The sequence below is a fragment of the Anastrepha ludens genome, chromosome 4 (genome assembly GCF_028408465.1).
Source record: "Anastrepha ludens isolate Willacy chromosome 4, idAnaLude1.1, whole genome shotgun sequence".
Classification (NCBI taxonomy): domain Eukaryota; kingdom Metazoa; phylum Arthropoda; class Insecta; order Diptera; family Tephritidae; genus Anastrepha; species Anastrepha ludens.
In genome coordinates, this window is record NC_071500.1 from 116,917,785 (window position 1) to 116,936,714 (window position 18,930).

The window sequence follows — 18,930 nt, forward strand, 5'->3', positions numbered from 1 at the left end:
GTAGAGCGAAAAAGCAGTGTCTTCGAAACCAGTTCATTATAAGGAGAGCTTCATTATATGGAAGTTCACTGTAAGGAAGTTCGACTGTATATACATATAAAATACAGTTGTTGGTACTTTTTATAAATTTTTCGAGTGATAGTAGTAATAAATTATAATTATCACAAAGGGCGAACCAAACTATTTCGTCCAAGTGGGCCCTACTCTCTGGACAACCATTACAACCTAACAACCTAGTAGTAATAAAAACTGAGAGATCAAATATTGTATTGTTTTATTTGACAAGATGCCGTACTCTTCTGTTCTCAGTTAGCAAAACAGATCTCAGTTTTGAAATAGAAATTTGTTTCATTTGTTCACACTTTCCAGCTGGGTAACACAAATATAAAATATTTATAAATATGCGTGCGTAATGCATACGTAGTACGCATTACGGCAGTAGCTACATATATTAATCGCAATTGCTTACGTGCACATGCCTGTATCTACATCTATAAGTACGTATGTATTTATTCATACATAGTACGCTACATATATACAAGCCGCAGACCCTCCATGTGTGCTTTTCGCAAACATACGTATATATGCGTACATGTAGATTCTTTTGTAAAAATAAACAAAATTATAACGTTATCAATGTGACTCGAATAAAAGTTTTTGTTTCTTTGACAGCTCTCTTGTATTTATAAACTCTCACGCGCTCTCGAAACAGTGCAATGACAGCTGATGGCAAATGCCGCCTTAATCGTATACCTTCACTGTTGGTTACACCAGCGCTACCAGTTAGTAATTCGCTAGCTATCATCGTTATAACATTGGTCGATATTGGCGTAGGAAACGCTAACACCGCCGACATTCATTTCTCACAACCGCGTATATCGGCTACCTGTACTTATCACGGCGGGCTTGTTTGACTTTAGTACATTACTTTCCACGATCTCAAATATTTCCTACCATTTGTGTGTATACTTATTATAAATACATATGTATACTTGTATATAAGAACATATATACAATTCTTATATACTATTCGCGTTTCTTTGCACAGCCTTTTCTTATCTTGGTTACATTTGATTTTGGCGCATTCGATGAAGCCATTTTTTATAATTCCCAACAAAATTTAATAACTTAACATTTCCTGCCATCCGACGATAATCTAAAGTAAAAAGTTTTGAAAAAGTGTGGCGCCATTTGTGAAAAAGTGTGCAGTGCCGGGTGAGTAAAATATTTGCAAACAAGTCCCTAGGAGTTGACTACAGTTGGTCTACAAAATTTGTTCTTTGAGTTGGTATATTCGTGATGAGTGCATAAGAACGCTCTTAGCTATCAGCTATGAAGTAATGTGTGTGTCATATATGTACAATGTACGTGCATATACATACATATGTATGTATGAACATGTGGACTTTGCTAACCAGATAGAATTTTAGAGCGAATTTTCAATGAATTATTTCTTTTTTTTCATTTTAATAAACTTAATTATAATTATATTCTCGGAACAGAATGCGGCGTTAGTTTTTGGTCTCTTTTATTTAACTTAGAATGAATGAGAAATGTGCACGTGTATGCACACATGTAAACACATGTGGATATGCACAATAGGTGCATACATACATATATGATGAACTTATAATTCATTATCACTACCGATCTCTAGTTAATTTACATGAATACAAAGATACAAAGTTCGCATATGCATACATATGTATCTATGTATGTACATCTTTTCCCAGTATTATGCTCTAGCTATGTCTGGACTGTGGAAAATATTTATACGTTGAAGCTTATATGTATTTGTATATACATATTTACTGAAAATATAAGTATGTTTAAACACATGCACGTGTATATGTATGCGTTGGATCGGACACTCTGTTTAGTTGTTCCATATTCTTAAGAAAATTCTAATGAAAAATGCTTGTGGTTTAGATCAAAGTATTTGTTGCTTTATTTCTATCCCAGGATTTATTGTTATTATGGTGAGACTGGTCACTCTCTACGACTCCTCTCCCATATAATACATACTAATATACATATATGCTTGTATAAGTCCACCGAATGTAGGTATATACATACATGCATACGAATATACACACTATGTATGTCTCTATTCTTTGTTTACAATCTGGCACCCGTTAACTTGTGACGTGAGAGCGATTCAACAAATCCAGAGAAATCTACGCGATTGTTCATTGAATTTACTTTATTATAGGTTTTTCATGTTAATTCAATTAAATATTTTTTAATCCTATATTAAAAAAATAATGTATATACATACATATGTAATTGTGCCACTATTTTCTTTACTTTTTTTTCTTTATATTAGCATATATTTTTACGTAGGCACATATACTTGCGCACATATGTGTATATACATATGTACATACATATGTACAAAGTGTAAGTACGTCAAATATTCATTCAGTGGGTCCTTAACTCGATTATGCATTTGTACTATGCACTTTGAAAATACAGTGAGTCCAAATGAAAATCACACAGCACCAAATTAAACCATTTGGAAAAAACAAATCCTTTATGGCTAACTTTTTCTTGAAAATAATAAGATATATGTACATATGTATAAATAAACATTATATATGTAATTATTTTTTGTTACTTTAGTAAGGAAACATTTCATGTAATTATTTTTTGTTACGTTTAGTATTGAAAAATTTCATACAAAAAACACCATCAAAAGGGTAAAAATCATTTTCAATCAACGCAAATTTAAAAATCGATCCAAAAACTATTGTTACTTTTCGAATATTTTGAGAAATAATTGTTAATTATTTGATTGTGTTGCCGAAAAAATCTTTGACAAACTTAAAGAAATCAATTAAACAATGATAGAAAAGTCTCATACAAATTATTAAAATGAGAAAAACGTCTAAATGATTTTGGTTAAGCGTGTCAGTCGTCTCTTCATTCATTCGGGCTTCCCAACTAGTAGGCACCACATCGAATGGATACTATCAGAGCAGGAGCGCTTGTATCCATTCGTACACCATGACTTGGATCGCGAAGTCGTTCCACTAGGTCCACTCCGCAGTAAAGCTCATATGCACCATTCCATCGTCCACTAAAGTCGGTGTCACCAACACGCAAAGGCCTATAAAATTTCCACAGAATCTTTCTTCGATCACTTCATGGGCTCTCTCATTATTATTCTATAAGGCGTATGTAATGAAATGTTTACTCATATAAGAAGGTGTTGTTCGTCAAAAGAACATCTCATTTGGGTTCAATCCGTTCAGAGAGATCATTCCTAGAGTTTCATTTCAAAAAACTATGAAATTAGCAAATAATGTTTTATGCTTATTTTTTCGTGGGTTTTTTCCATGATTCAGAAAGCCGTGATTATCTGGTCAATGATAGATTTAGCAAGTCTAAGGCTACATAAAGCTAACTCTATACGGCTCTCATCATGCCCGTCCTAACGTATGGCGCAGAAACGTGAACGATGACAACATGCGATGAAGCGACGCTTGGAGTGTTTGAGAGAAAAATTCTGCGGAAGATTTTTGGACCTTTGCACGTTGGCAACGGCGAATATCGCAGGCGACGAAACGATGAGCTGTATAAGCTTTACGACGCCATAGAAGCACGAGAAAGAAACGACTTGTTAAACTCGGCCAAAATCGGGTAAGCGGTTATCGCGCCAATTGGGCATACTTAAATGCAAAAAGATCATACCATTTGAGTACTTTAACTTCTGGTTACCAACTAGGGGGCGAACTGAAGGGAGGAGGCAATCACTCAAAGGTGCTCAACTTAAGTGAGAACTATTTGCAATGATAAAATGGGAATAAACTGAATACGAGAAATAACTGAGGCACCTACAATTATTTAATCAGAATACTACTGACTAGAATTTTTGGAGGTTAACGCGTTTTGGTTGTTAACAGGCAACCAGACAAATTAGGATTTTAAAAATTGTCTTAGTATATAATATTTAGTCACACTCCCATTATCATAATCTTTTCACGTATTGCCCACATTTTTTCTTATGGTATAGATAGCACGATATTCATGACTTATCTACGTCATTTAGTACTCTGTCAACATCGAATTGATTTTTTTGGACATAGTAGCGATAGCAGCTGCTAGTGGCGTTCGTGTTTTTGTCTTTATAGTTGAAAAGGCAGAGTTGTTTGTGGTATGTCTTACGTTACCATATATGTATATGTTTACATAATTATACATAACTAGCTGACACGGCGAACTTTGTTCCGCCCTAAAGCCAATAAAAAAGCAGATTTTAAATTTTATTAAGTTCATTTTTTTATTAATCAAGTATTTCAATGAAGCTTTAATAGATTGCACTCTTCAGTTAAGCACCTTGTGATACATGACATTTTTTGTTTTATTATCAAGTGCAAGAATAAACAACGCAGATGGTTTTCCGACCCGTGAACATGCCACCTATAATTGACCATGTGAGAAACATTGATTTTCTAGATTCAGACCACAAACTTTCAAGAATTGGCCTTGTGATTTGTTAATGGTCATAGCGAATGCAAAACAGATAGGAAATTGAAGTCTTTTAAACTCAAACGGAAGATCGGTTGGGATAATCGGGATCCTCGGAATGAGAACTTCTTCACCTTCGAATTTTCCTTTGAGTACCGTCGTGTAAATCACATTGTTCATCAATTTATTTACCACCAAACGCGTACCGTTGCAAAGTTTTGGTGAGCTTATGTTTCGAAGCATGATTACCACGGAGCCAACTTTTAGGCGTAAACTGTGCGGTGGTAAGCCAGGCACATCCAAGGAGTTTATAAATTCAATTGGATAGTTGGTGGCTTCATCTTCATTTGTTACACAGTCAATGGATTTGAATGAATGCATTGTTCCAATGATATCATTTTGAATTATGTAGTTTGATGACCTAAGCTCTTTAGCCGCTAATTTTTATCCGCTAAAATTGCTCACTCACTCAACCATTCATTATTTTTGTAGTTATTAATGATGTTTGTGAACACTTTATCGATAAGTTCGTCTTTCGATGAGACAAAGTTACAGAAATTCTGAGGAAATGAAATCAATCCGCTCGATTCGTCGACAGGTACTCGACCATTACCGATAGTCAGTAATTGCTCAGAGAAATCTTCAGTAGATCAGCAGTATCATTAAGTAATGCAATTCTCATGTTTGTTGTCAGCTGAACTTTTTTCACATAGCGCCATAGATTTGACATAGCGATGATTTGAGGCAAGCGTTTATTTCGTCAGCAGCCGTTGATGTTGGAATTACTGGCAGTGTTTGGCGGAAGTCGCCAGACAGAAAAATCATTGCGCCTCCAAAAAAGTCAATAATAGCAATTTCACTCTTCCACTAAGGCAGCACAATCCGGGCGTTTCTCCGGAAAACTTCAATGCGCCACAATACTCGCAAACAAACAAGCAATGATCAGTGTTGCAATCATATCGAAACGCTGCTCGATTCAAATCAGTACTTGATAATTCTCTTCTTGTGCATCGAAAATGATCTACTTGTTTATCTCTGTTATTCGCTCGACGATTTCGCATTACCAACCGAGCCGTTTCACGGGCTGCCTCGCTTTGCTCTTGTGATAGAGAAGCACGAAGTCGAGCCATACTAACGCGGCGCTCTTCACGGGCAATTCCTTGTGCTTCTTCAGTCGTTTTATTCGCAATGTTTCGTATCCCTCTTGCATTACGGCTTTGTCGGGAAAGATTCGATCGTCTTGCTCGCGGCATTGATAATGATGATTCAAAGAAAATACAAATTACTGTGATTATATATTTCTGACAAAATTTATATTATCAAATTTTCTACCTAACCATAGACAAAATTACGTTTATCTGTAATTTGCGTTTTGATATTCCATATCAGATGCGTTTTTGTTATACCACATTTTATAGTGACTTCACGGAAATGCTTTTGAATGGGATAAAAAGTATATTATGTCCGTCTCCTGGTTCTAAGCTACATCTCCACCAACTTTCAGCCAAATCGGTTCAAATCGGTTTTATACATATATATAGATATTCGAATAGATAAAAAATGGTGTGTTTTTAAGAGCTTGAGAACTTAAAATTATTTATTGGAATAAAACAGAAATATTGTTGGAATGCATTTTTTTTATTATAATCTTGTAGATAATTTCATGGCATTTATTTGAATACCATATGCGGCATATGTCCGCCGCGCCTACGAGCTACATGGTCCATTTGATCAGTCCAATTTTTGACAACTTATTCCAATAAATCTGGCCGTATAGGGTCAATGATGTTTTGAACATTGCAATAAATTCATTGTTAAGCGCGCTGTATGACAAGTTGCACAGTCTTGTTGGAGGTTTACTTTTTTTCAAAAGAAACCAAACAGGTTTATTTTTCTCAAAGTAAGTTTCCACAATTTGGAAACGTTGCTCTGGTGTTAAATGATGCCTTGCCAAACCTTACTGCACAGAAATGTCAACACAGTTTGCAATTTTCAGCTGTCAAACCATAAGTATAGATATCAATAGTTCTCATAAAGCTGAAAAAACACCCAATGCATAAAGCTCGCTTCCTTTCAGAATGCCATAACTCAAAAGGTTCGAGAAAAGCGAATACACATTTTCGCCTAATCAGTTACTGTAAATAAATATTGTTCGTAGTCATTTCTGGGTACTAATCAAATACAAATTTTGAGATTATGAAACTCTTGCTGCAAGTGAACGATAAATAAATATCATGTAACATGAAGACGTCAATATATTTCTAGAAGTAGATTAATTTAATATTTTTATGGCAACAGTTTAAATAAAAGATGAGGAATAAAATGAATCGTAGCCTCATATAATAGGAATAGGGGGTGTTGTTGTAGGGGTTGTTTTTGATGCCGTGCTCAAAATATTAACTCTATAAGAACATGTTCACGCATACATATATAGCAGTAAAAGTACAGACAGATGCAGATGTGGTGTTGTCGCTTTCAATCTTTTTATATGTACATACATACTCGTACAAATGTATTTATATGCGGACCTGCACTTGAAAATTTCTTGCTTTCCAAAAATAAGTTTTAGCCAAATTTTTTTAAAGCTTTCTAAAGCACAAAGGTTGCGGTTTATTTTGGGTATAGATTTGAAACGATTACCAGTAATTGCAAATATTTTTGCAATTTACGTATGTGTATATTTATATGTATGTGTATACCACAACGCATTTTAATGTGTATTAATGTTCAAAAAATGTTCAAAGGCGGCTGCCGTAGCCGAATGGGTTGGTGCGTGACTACAATTCGGAATTCACAGAGAGAACGTAGGTTCGAATCTCGGTGAAAACACCATAATTAAGAAAAACATTTTTCTAATAGCGGTCGCCCCTCGGCAGGTAATGGCAAACCTCCGAGTGTATTTTTGCCATGAAAAAGCTCCTCATAAAAAAATATCTACCGTTCGGAGTCGGCTTGAAACTGTATGTTCCTCCATTTGTGGAACAACATCAAGACGCACACCACAAATACGAGGAGGAGCTTGGCCAAACACCCAAAAGGGGTGCACACGCCAATTATATATATATAATTTTCAAAAAATTAGCAACCGGAATACATTTTGTTACCTCTTTAAAATAGATTTTCATTTTAGTTTGCCATTATAAGCAATAAAGACACACAACTGTCTAAAGGAAACGTCGTCTTAATTTCTTTAGCGTTTTTGAAGTTAAGTCCATAAGTTTATAGATGGAGTCACAGGCAGGCTACTTTACAATTGGTTGTATTCAAATATATTTACCTTTAGTTTATAGAAATAAATAAGTTTTAGGGGGTGCTTTATTTTCATTGTTTTACCTTGGCGTGTGTTATGTAAGAATCTAGAGGACAGCACTTCAGTAAATTTTCCACCAGAGGGCTCGTTTCTTGAAGAGGTGGTACAGCTCCTTCAGATTCATATTAGGCTGTTTAATAAGATACTTAAAATGTTCAAAAATATTTTTTAGTAGAAATTCACGAAATCGGTAATGGATTTATAATAATGCATATATGTACCCGTTTTGCAAAGTATTTCTTAAACATTTTGGCCTATTTATAAGACAAATTTTATTTTTTTCCTTAAAGTTATGTCTAATAAATATATTAAAAATTTTGCGACTTTAAAAATAGAAATAATAAGACTCGTGCGAATGAATTAAAAATCGCTAAGTGTATGGGCCTAAAGCTTCAATTAGAAGTGCCGTAGCCATAACGCCATAGCCGCAACCATAACCTGACATTACAGAATTTGGCGATTAGTCATGCCGTAACCATAAATGCCTGATATTGAAGTATAATTAATTACAACATTTGCATTTTTTCATAAAAACACGGACAATGTTCCACTAAGTCAATTAATTTTTCGTCGTTTATTTCTTATATTAAAATTTTTATCGCAAACATTAAAACAAATATAAATTATTTCGCAGCTGCTTACGGTTACGGTGAAAAACTAAAATTTATGGTTACGACGTTGTGGTGCGACATCTATAATCGTTTACAGTGGTGCCAACACTGATTGCTATGGTTACGGTTATGGCTAAGGTACGGCACCACTAATCGCAGCTTAACTCTTAATTACAAAGTAAAATACACACATACAGAGAAAATAAATGAGTTCGTTTTTAAATTAAGACTCATATTGGATGTATGAGCACTTGTAAATAATATAATAAACTGGATCATATGTACATGTCGGAACGTTGTTTCACTCATTATTCCTTTTAACTAATTTCACAATTTATGCAAGCAAGTTCTGGTCTAGTGCTCGGCGCAATCTCAACTGGCTGACCGCCTGACGGACTTACGAAACGGAGCCTCTATAATTTTATCATCTCATTATTCTATTGCTCTCTTCGTTTCACTTATGTATTCCTTTATTATTAACTTTTAATCCAGAAATTTTCAAAATATGTTCCATGTAACGCCAAATTACAAAAATGTACTAAAACCTTTTTCAGAAACTTTGTTGGGATTTTCCTCTTTGTCTGTTTAAACAGTATTATCTCCACGTTCGAAAGCCAGATTATTTTTATGGAATACTTTTTCATGCTAGAAATTTACTTTTGCTATTGAGGCGAAATCGGCCGTGCTCCAAAAATATACATACATATGTATTTTATTACAAATGTCTCAGTTCAGGTGAAATCTGGTATTTTATAGTCTATTTATATTCATTTTCATTGAAATTAGTTAATATTTTAATCAATGCCATGACTATGTATATTATATATTTAGTTACGATAGGTAGTAGGCCTGGCTTAAAGTGTATCGATCAGGGTCAGTTCCCCAGGTACAGGGTACATACTAAATTCTAGGTTGATTTTGCCAGTTGATATTTAATAGTCGTAGGGAATGGACGTTAATAACGGTGCAACAACGTGTTGAATTTATTTAAATACAATACATTAATTGTTGACGAGAAGTTTCGGTTAAAAGGAAAAATTTATATGTTTATTTTAATATCACTAACTCGAATTAAAAATAAAAATAAACTCAATCATGTTGACTAATTTATGAATTATAAAACCTAACATTGTAGTAATTACAAATTTATCTGTTGTGTTTTAAATCATAAATTCCAAGGGAACGGCCAGGCTAGACTTCTCAAGATTCTACTCGTGCGCTCCACACTAATATTATTGTAGTATTACACAAATATAAATATATACATATGTAAGTATGGTGTAAAATTAATATCTTTATCTGCAGTTTTTTTCCAAAATTTACTATAAGAATATCAGCGAAAAGCGTTCATTGTACGTAATATGAAAAGATAATTTGGTTATGAGAAAAATGTATCGCTACAATTAATAAGCACCTAGTTTTTGGGGATGGCTCTGTGCAGTAATAAATTGGAAGAAAAGAAAATTAAAAGTAAAACTTTAACTTTCTTGACGCATGGTGGTGCTTTCACTTTGCGATTTTCACAAGTTAACGCTTCAAGTTTAAATTTTGATGATATTTAATCTTTAACATCGAGCAAATATTTGTTTCTTTTCGGCCAGTGAACGAAAATAAAATAATGGACTTTTTATCTCTATTTGAGAAAGAACAATCAACTTATTCGCCTCGTTGTCAATCACATTTAATGTCGTAAAACATTAAACTTTTATAACCTCACCGATTGTTATGCATCATTCTCGATTTCAGTGTAACCCCTGAATGGAAAATTGCAAAAATAAATTAACTTTCAATTTTGGTGTTTACCCAGAGAATGCATTAAATTTACATACATACATATGTATTTAAAATCATTGCCGCGACTAAACAGATTGCAAGTGCATGGGACACAAAAATAAAACCTAAGTGCATGTGCATGTGTATGTGAAATAAATATAATATATATATGCGGCTGCCATAACTGAGTGGGTTTTTGCCATTCGGCAAGTCCCAGCTTCGAAACCCGCAGTGAGCATTAAACATCAATCTATAGAACAAATTTTTTTTTCTAAACAATAATAATATAAGCATATTAGTATGGAGAAAAAGAAATAAATTATTATTGCGCAAATGGTTTAAAACTATTTTATGGTGCATTGTTAGCTCCTGGGCGATGCTACGACTACTAACATGCCGGCCAACTTCGATTATTTCTGTGATTTTTATCGATATTTGCGACATTATCGACATTTTCTTTAACATCAAAAATGCCTGGACGGAATCGGTGAAGCCAAAATTGCACGTAATTAGCTGGTAAAGTATCGGTACCAAAAACTCCATTAACAATTTCAGCGGCCTGGCTTGCATTCTCGTACCAAATTTTTGATCGATACCTTACGAGATATCGATCACAACTACAGCCATCCACCGAAAATAATGAATTTCTTTTTGCCCAAATCGGCAGGCAATAGTAAGCCTCTAATTTTATTTCAGCCACGAAAGAGCTGCTTATAAAAAACATTTTTCTTTTCAAATTTTACCAACCACCTAAGAAAATGTACACGCCAAATAAGACCTATTAATGTTAAACAGATAAAACTCTTCTAATAATACTTTGCTAAATTATTATTTTTTTATATATTGAATATATTTTATAGAAATAAAGGCCCTATCTATGACCCACTTTTGCTCCATTTAGACATTGGGTGTTTTGAACTCACTCTCTATGGCCCCACTTAATGTTTCTAGTTGAAAGCTCCATATTTTGTTTGGAATATTCTAATAGTTTTGGTATATTAACATACACTTCATCAAATTTGTCTTTTAAAGGCTGTAGGAACGTCTCGTGGGCTAAAACATTTGCGGCAATAAAAAAGGCGATAGTTTTAACGTTTTGTTGTGTACTCTATGCATCCATTATTATTTTCTAAGAATTCAATTCCAGAAAGTAAGAAGAAAAAAAATTATATAAGAAAATATGTAAAAGAGTTATTCGTGCTTAAAATGTATAGGTCTTATTTGGCTTACCCTGTAAACACATGCGTCTGAACTTATGTGTGCATATGTATTTACGTAGAAAACAATATTTTTTCGCTCTGTAAAGGCAATAAATCTCAAACAGTTTTCTTCTGGGTTTCATTCGATATTACAAAGTAACTATTTACAATGAAATTATTACGGCGTTTTATATTCTATAAACAAAAATTTCATTTGAAAAGCATATAATCCAAATATGGTGGTATCATCGGTGAACGTTTCGAGAGCATAGTTTCTGTATTTTTCTGTGACTGAAAGTTAACATGCCATTTAATATGTATATACATACATATATACTGCATATGTGAATATGTATGTGCTTTCATTCCATTTCATTTATTCAATTCAAAACATACAGTGGCTCACAGCTTATTTCGTGTGCCCGTTTATCAAAATAAAAAAGTTTAATATTTTTGTATAAACTTTAATTAAAAAAAAAAAAACTTAAACGTACATTCAAAGATAAATTATTTCTTGTTACAAACATACATAAATAAACTTAAATTATTTCTTCTTAAGTAATATATTTACAGCAAAATCAAAATTATAAGTAAATCCACGTCACACCTTATTTCGTGTGCTTAACCAAACTAGAAAAAACATGATTTTTTTTTTAAATCTATTAAGTTTTTACTAATCTAATATTTTAAGGGTAGCCTTTTTGTTTTAATAAAACTTTTAACCGGGATTGCATGGAGCTAAAAAGTTTTCCAGTGTATTCAGGAGATATTTTCTCCCACTCCACTTGCAATGCTGTTTTTAGATCTTGTTTGCTGCTTATGTTATGTTTTCTAATTTTTTGATCCAGAATATTCCATAAATTCTCAATTACATTGAGATCAGGTGATTGTGCTGGCGTTTTTACCACATGAGGGCAATTCCATATAAGCCACCGTTGCACTAATTCCGACTTATGCTTCGGATCATTGTCCTGATAGAACCTAAACCTGTCCCGAATGCCTAATTTTGCAGCACTCTGTAGTAAATTATTTTTTAATAAATTCAAATAAACTGTTTTATCCATAATTTCGTCGATAAAAACCAAGTTCCCGACACCAGCTGTTGACATGCAGCCCTAAACCATTACATGGCCCCCACCGTGTTTTACTGTACCACGCAGATTCTTCGGGTCCATCTCCGCGTTGTAATTAAAAGAACGCAGTTGTTCTCACGGGATGAGTTTTTGTGCTCGTTAGGGGCTGCGGTAAGGGACTGCGTACGTCGTTCACTGTTCACTGTACCGTTCAAACGAAGCAATGGCTTGTAAAGTGTTATGGGGGCTCCGCTCCATCAGAAACAACAATTAAACGATGGTTTGCTGACGTAAAGACATCGATGATGCACAATGCAGTAGACGTCCAAATGAGGCGATAACACCAAAAAACATCAAACAATTAACGAAATTGTTATGAATGATCAAAAAGTGAAATTGCGTTGGTTAATTGACATCGTAAGGATATCAAAAGAACGTGTTAGCTTTATATTTGATTAATTCGACTATGAGAAAGCTCTGTTCAAAGTGGGTGCCGCATTTGCTCACTTGACCGAAAACAAGAACGTGTTGATGATCGCAAAACTATATGAATTGAACTTCGAATTGCTCCCACATCCACCGTATTTGTCAGATTTGGCTCCCAGCGATTACTGGCTGTGTGTAGACCTAAAAAATGCTCGCCGATAAGAAACTTCGCTCGAATGAAGAGGTTATCGCTTAAACTGAGACCTATTTTAAGACAAAGGAGAAATCGTTCCACTAAAGTAGTATTCAAATGTTAGAGCACGTTGGAATGATTGTGTTGTTCTTGGTGGAGGTTAGGTTGATGATTGAAGTTAATTTTAAATAAAGAAAAACGTGTTTTCTTTGTCAGGCCGGTTCTTTTCAACCCATCTGTTATATTCGCAGTTCATTTAACTGCATCGTCGGAAGACTTCCGACCATACAAAAGTCTTTTTTGGTCCGAGATGGCTCGTGGATTGGAAAAGGCGTTTACACGAATGTTTTATATATGAGGAGGATTACTTTTACTTCAAATATTCTTCTAGAAAAATAAAAAGGCACTTTACTTTTTAATCACACCTCATAAATTTGTACTGCTTTCGCTGATATCACTATAACACATTCTGCAACTAATTTCAATTGAGAAGTGTATAAATAATTTTCAAGCATACCGGAGTCAAATTACCTTAATATTTAGTGTTAATCAAAATACACAATAATTAGTAAATTAAAATGTTCTGAACGTAATTATAAATATGACGTGAACCTTTTACTTTCAAAAGTAAAGCCAGTAAATAATTAATTTAAATTTATTTATGATACTTTCATATACAAACACAAAACCTATTTATATAAAACATATTTAGTATTACAGTATACTTTTGGCCAGTTGGAGAATAATAATTGAGTTAAACTTTTTTTAAATGGAATTTCAAGTTGAGCTCATACAACTGTTAAGTATGAGTTCAAGTTGAAAATTCATGTTTTCTCTTTAACTGAGGAAACATTAAAATTCCAGCCAAATACAAAATTACCTCGTAGCTGGTCTGATAATTTTCCGATTGAAGAAGTTAATTTTGACGATTTGAGAAGTTAATTTTTGATGTTCAACTGTCTCTAGAATTCTTAATTAGTTTACTTTCTCTCTGAAATATCCACGCAAATTTTCACGGTACTAAAGTTTATGCTCAAAAGGCTTCAGTCTCTCGCTCATTACTCACGATATGAACTTATAAAGGAAGTGAAAAGACTAAATGGCTGGTAATTGGGAAAGATTATTGTCGTGTTCTTCTTCTGTTCATAATGCCCAATGCGAGATATGTTACAAAAGCCACACTCCATCTGAACAGCTTGTAAAAAAACCATGAAACCATGAAACCACAACTCAGAAAAGCATCAATAAGAAGAAAAGGTAGAAATGTGCATCTAATTCTCTCATTTTGGTTTCTTTTATTCCTGAAAATATGAAACAATCTCGAAATTTGCCTTACTCGGACATATTAAATGTATTATGCGTACATATATGTATGCAAATGCATATATGTATATATAAGTCAATGTCAAAAGAAAGTGTACAAACGTGAAATGTAATACTAAGGGCTTTCTTTATACGTTAGCTGGGTAATTTTAAAAAACATTTTATATTTTTTTTAAATGATATTTCATACCATAAGAATTTATGGAAAAACAAAAACAAAATTCTTACAACAAAAAAAGTTGTGAACTAAAAATCGAAAATACTTCATATATTAGGTGCCAAAAGAAAGTGTACAAATCATCGACCACGTGTTTGCCAGATAACGGACTTGGAAAAGAACCGTTACATAGTTGCGTCTATTGTGAGAGTCATCGTATACGATTCATTTAAAGTCTTTGCTTAGTCGCAATCGGTAGTTGCTTTGAAAAAAAAAAAAAAAATCGCAATGAAAAAACAAACGTCTTTGGATATTCGGGAGCTTGTGATAAAATATCACAAGGAAGGCAAAACCTTGCGCGAAATCGGTGGTATTATTAACAGAAGCCATAATACTGTAAAAAAAATTATTGACAAGAAACAAAAGTATGGCAAGCTGGAAAATCGTCCAAAATCCGGCAGACCAAGGCGACTAAATGTTGCTGAAATAAGGTCGGTTGTGAGAAGTGTGAAAATAAATCCGTCAGAAAGTGCTATAAAATTGTCCAAAAATATTTCACAAACGTCTGGAAAGCCGGTTAGGGCTAGCACAATTCGTCGAGCATTGTATGCGAACGGTCTCTATGGGCGAGTTCCGCGGAAAAAACCTCTTATCTCGAAAACCAATAAAATAAAGCGATTAAACTTTGCTAAAAAGTACCAGTATAACGGCGTTTCATTTTGGAATAACGTACTATTTAGCGACGAAAGCAAATTTGAGGTGTTCGGCAAGAAAAAAGCAACAAAAATTTGGCGAACCAGAAATACGGCACTTGCAGAAGGTAATGTAGTATCCACTGTGAAGCATGGGGGTGGCTCGGTGATGGTGTGGGGGTGTATGGCCGCTGGCGGGGTAGGTAATTTGACATTCATAGAAAGCACTATGAATAAAATAGACTATCTCAACATATTGAAGAATAACCTGCGCCCTAGTGTCGAAAAATTGAGCTTGGATCGGTCTTGGGTATTTCAACAAGACAACGACCCTAAGCACACTGCGAAAGTTGTCAAAGAATGGATGCAATATCACGTACCCAAGCAATTATATTAGATCACCCTCCCTAGTCACCGGACCTCAACCCCATTGACCATCTGTGGGAGCACCTAGACAGACAAATCCGAAAAAAAACCATTACTAGTAAGGATATGCTCAAAGCCGCGATTTCTGAAGAATGTCAGAAAATTGCACCAGAAGTGACTGCAAACCTTGTTAATTCTATGCCACGACGTTTGCAAGCAGTGATAAAGGCAAATGGAAAGCATACAAAATACTGAATGTGCATCCTGCTCTTCTGTACACTTTCATTTGACGCCTAAACTATGAAGTATATAAGATTTTTCGTTCATAACTTTTTTTGTTGTAATAATTTTGTTTATGTTTTTGTATAAACTCGAATAGTATTAAATATGAATTAAAAAAATATAATATGTTTCTTTGTATCACCCATCAAAGTATTGAATAAAGCTAATATTAATACATTCCAAGTTTGTACACTTTCTTTTGACATTGACTGTATATGTATGTACATATATTTTAAAAAGCGCATTGGTGGTCTGATTTTGTTATAGCCTTTTTTTAATAATAAGCCCATGACAAGATTAAGATTTTAGTCGATTTCAACCTTTTTTAATCGCACGTGCATATGTATCATATCACATATGTATGAGTGTGTGTGTGTACAACTTTAAATTGTGATACATACCATATATATACATTCATACGTACATATGTATATATATTAATTGGCACCATTTTTTAATTAAAACACTTAAAAAGCCGCGCAGTCGATTATTAGTTTCATACTCGCACAAATTAATTTCTGTATTTGGATTAAATTTGCATCTGTAGAATTATTTGTTAACACCTCCCCGTCGTTGTTGTAAAGTTTGCGGAGGATATAAAGGGTATTTATGTAGATCGGGTTGTATGTACTTATCAAATCTATATGTACACTAGGGCGGGCCAAATGTTTTCTCTACTTTGTTTCGGGGCTGAAGCATTCTACTAGTAACTCTGAGCTCAAGCTTCCTTATTTTTAATTTTAGTTATTAGTCTCCAATAATTTTTTTTATTTCTTATTTTGTATAATTTGTAATTAGTTTGAAAAAAATGGTATTTATGTGGTTTTTGGGTACGATAAAATTATTTTTTTAGTTTATTTTGCTTAAGCCGCTACGTTAAATCCAATAGATTTTCACGTTAGTTTAACTGTTGTGCCAACATGTCAGTTGGGGCTCGTAGATGACGAAATTGCAGCTCATTAAAATATAGAGGACACAACAACAAAAGTAATGGTAATTGTGACTGCATTTCGAATTGTCTAATTACACTATGGTATACAACGAAAAAAACAACGTTCTGACAATGGATTATGGTAAATTATATGTTTATGGACGATTTGAATTTTACGTCTAAATTATATTTTAGGAAGGGTCAAATTTTCACCTTCTTGCACATTCTTGTTGTAAATCTGCATAGGAAACTTCATGATTCTTACATTTTAGATTTATGACATGCTCTATATAAAAAACAATGAGGAAAATTTTTGTGAAGCAACTCCCTAATTGATGCACCCCCCACCAAAATAAACCTACTCTATTCGGCTGACTTCCACCCGGGACTGCCTATTTGCATTACATCGAGGTGGAGCCGTGTTTGTATATATTGACCACAATAAGAAACTGAGTCCAGGCCCTCTGTCTGGGATGTATGAAGGTAATACGTGGAAGATAGTCTCCAATTGCTTCCACTGTAGGTGGAATTAAAAGGAATATCAAAAATGCGGTAATGTCATTACATACGAGTATACCTAATGTCACTGTATGATTTGGTCGTGAGTGATCTGATTCTAAATTAATACAGACTCAGGTGTCATAGCTATCAGCCTCTAGCTGCTGGTGTTGAAACAGTTCTCTTCTTCGCCTTTCTTCATCGAGCTCACTCAGCGACCGCAGCTTAGTAAAGCTTAGTAAACTTGCACGCCGAGAGTTTGGAGCTGCACATAATGTTCATTAGATCAGATACACTCGGTTGTATGCTACACGCCAGAGTTAACTTCTCCCGCCTATTGCAAACCGAAGACAGTAGAATAGAACATTTTTCACGTCTTTGAGCTCTTCAGGGCGGGTGGGGCAATATGGTAAAGCAGCCAGACCAAATCTGTGCAGATAATGTTAAAAGCAACCGTGTCTAGTCAGAAACTGTATTAGGTAAAAGTAAAAGTCAACCAAAATCTGCGTTGCAACCATGTGTTGACGTTCGGGATGAGCTCGGGTGTCCAGCGACCAGTGGAGGATAGTACCACCTTTATGCAAAATACGGTATAATCACGTTTGTGGAATGCCAAAGAACGACGGGGAATGGACAAACCCGGGTTTTCTTCAACTATTTCGGCTACAACAGCAATATTTTCGGCTGTTCTTGTTCCAACAGCTCGAATTTTTTCACCAGTTTCTGTATTGCGGTCCGACAAGGTGCTTCACGCCAATTTGCCAATTTTTCACCATTTTTGTAGTGAATTTTAATAATTTCAATGTGTAGTTTAAGCGTGTATCGTTCCATTTTTATTAATGGCGTAGTTTCTACTTGTCCTGCCTGTACCTTTTATGTAGATTGTGAAAATACAATACATACATGGTCTTACGTAATCACAGTCATTCATTGTTCGTCTTTAAATCAATATACAAATACTAACATACATGTATATATATATAAACATATGTACATACCAAAAGGCGCTACAAATGTATACATTTTTTCTTAAATAGTTTTTGTGATCCGATGTAAGCTTCTGAAATCAGATGAAAATGTTACAAGTCAATGCTGCTGATCGATTTTAATCGAGCTGAAGATGTTTTGCCCTAAAACGTCCAAAATATTAAGAAGCTCGCCACCGCACAGAGCAAAGCTAGCAATTAATGATAAAGGCTTTTAGATGGAAAGCTCTACCCCTTTAAGGGATAGAGTTTCCAATATATCTGGTTACCTCTGGCTTGTAGGGGCATCGGTTTCATAGGTATTCACCTCAAATAACTTGAGCGTGTGGTGCTTAGCATATCGAGATATGTTAACAACATGCTTTTGGCCTAATATAAATAATGTGGACATTGACGATAAGTGGTTTAAACAATACCGTGTGCCATTCCACACAGCCAACGGAACTATCAGCGTTTTGCAAACGAAATTTGTGGAGGAATTATTTCACGTCATTCTGTAGCAAACTGATAAACGATTTAATGCCTTCATATTGTTTTCTGTGGCGCCATAATGATAGAGTTGAGGGGAATAAACGAAAAACAATGAAGCTTCCAAACATAATATTCGGTATGAAATTGCTAAGATAGAATCTCAACTATG

The 18,930-nt window shown here is 34.4% G+C and overlaps 1 protein-coding gene across 1 annotated transcript in view; it reads left to right on the plus strand.

Annotated features, from left to right (window-relative positions):
- Window positions 1-773: 773 nt before the first annotated feature.
- The window catches only part of LOC128860800 (protein I'm not dead yet), a 43,933-nt gene continuing 25,776 nt past the window's right edge, over window positions 774-18,930 (plus strand). The window contains exons 1-2 of the mRNA XM_054098551.1: window positions 774-959; window positions 1,049-1,215. The gene's annotated coding sequence lies outside the window, so the exon portion shown is untranslated. The remainder of the gene's footprint in view (window positions 960-1,048; window positions 1,216-18,930) is intronic.